This window comes from Drosophila elegans, unplaced genomic scaffold (assembly GCF_018152505.1).
Source record: "Drosophila elegans isolate 14027-0461.03 unplaced genomic scaffold, ASM1815250v1 contig_336, whole genome shotgun sequence".
NCBI classification, from domain to species: Eukaryota; Metazoa; Arthropoda; class Insecta; order Diptera; family Drosophilidae; genus Drosophila; species Drosophila elegans.
This window is the reverse complement of record NW_024545715.1, coordinates 54069-55804: the sequence shown is the minus strand read 5'-3', so window position 1 is coordinate 55804 and position 1736 is coordinate 54069. Positions and strand designations below refer to the sequence as shown.

Sequence of the window (1736 nt, the reverse complement as noted above, 5' to 3'; positions counted from 1 at the left end):
ATTTTTTAAATATAAAAAAAAAACTTTTGAACGGAGCATCGGATCCCAGCTAATTTGGTGTCATTCCACGCATATTTTGAATAAAATTTAAACTGTTTTAAAAAAATGTAATATTTTACAAACCCAAAATCAGGAACTCCTCTTAAAATGCTGAATTCACGAAACCGATATTGTATCGATAATATTAACGAACTCGATAATGTATCGATACACGTTTAACAAGTTTGCTCATCCTTATCTAGGCGACGTGGCCAAATCGGCTTAATTATGCTCGTTTAAAATTACATTTAAAAAGCAACCTATTTGGTCAATATCTCCTAAATATATGCCCTACCGAAAAAGGTCTTTAAAAATAAAATGTGTATTTTAAGTTGACCTTCAACTTTTGTTTGAGCTAAATGTTGTGGGAGGGTCTAGTTAATCAATCAACGCATGCAGGATATTGAACGTTGTTGAGACACGACCAATGAACTAGGAATGTGAAGACGACATTTGCAAGTAGTTCACTTTTCTTTTTGCGCCGTGCTGAAGCTAACTGAAATTCCTGCGCGATGCATTTATTCCAGCGAAGAGCGGAAAGTAACTTGCAAAAATATATTCTTCCATCCTTTTATTATTATTAATTTATTAAATTAAACAGCACGTTAACACAATTTTGGGTAGTTTTCGACGCCACTTGCCCTACCAGCTCCCGTAAGTCTCTGAACGACATCCTCCTAGTAGGACCCATAATTCAACCTGACTTGCATACGCTTCTTCTAAGGCTCAGATCTTATCGCTACGTCATCACCGCGGACATAATCAAAATGTATCGAATTGATTGACCCCCCGCATCGCAAGTTTCAGTACATTTTGTGGAGAGCGCACTTACCGCCTCAAGAACGTCAAAATAAATGTATGTACATCTATCACTGACACAGGCACCCGTTTCAGAGCAAGAATTGTTTCAGATAAAAATTGACTTGCCCTGACCAGACCTATGAAAACTGAGAATCTGACAATTGGATACTTGGACGACCCGATAGTAGGAGACTCATACAAGACACACAGACCGACACGCTGTCCAGTATTGTTGCGAAGCTTTCTTTTTGTACACTACCACCTGTTCTTTTTTCTTGTGTAAAAGCATTTAAATTTAACACATTTAAAATAAATGCGATTAAAAGTTCTTCGCCCACCACCACAACAGCCGGTTTTTATATGTATGTATGTAAGGCAGGCGCAAACGTTTTGCTCTGTGGTGGTCTCCTTTGCAAATTGAGCACGGAATGCACAGCGAGTCCTTTATACTCTATAATAACAAACACAACACACTTTACTATATGAACTTTAATATCTCCGTTCTCTTTGCGAGTGTAGTGATCTATATTAACAGTTTATTTACATTTTTGTGTTTTCTTTTCTGTGTTCTTGTGATTCTTGCAGTTTTTTATTTTTTGCTTGGTCCGACCGTGCTGTTGTATTGTTTTTGGTGTTGGACATGGATGCGCTTACTGCATTACACTCCCGCTCTACTGATCTCCCGCTCTCTTCAAATGCCGCTCCCGTCAACTGCGGCTCTCTCTTTCTCTCTCCAAAGTTCTAAGAGTGCAGTTTTTGCCCCGGCTTTACAGGGCGAACAAGTGAAGACCTTTCTAAGGGGCCCAATCTGCGAATTTGTAGTGATGCCTGTGTCGAATTTGCGAACGAGATTAAATCGTTCATGTGCCAAACTAAAGGCGGCCTTTAAGAAACAG

At 39.0% G+C, this 1736-nt stretch overlaps 1 long non-coding RNA gene across 2 annotated transcripts; it reads left to right on the top strand.

Annotated features, from left to right (window-relative positions):
- Positions 1-496: 496 nt before the first annotated feature.
- Positions 497-999, top strand: LOC121467283. Of its 2 annotated transcripts, XR_005977405.1 has the most exons (4): positions 497-579; positions 641-693; positions 764-895; positions 951-999. It is a non-coding gene; the product is annotated as an uncharacterized LOC121467283 (long non-coding RNA). The 2 variants fall into 2 exon arrangements; XR_005977404.1 differs by having other exon boundaries at positions 552-693.
- Positions 1000-1736: the final 737 nt, after the last annotated feature.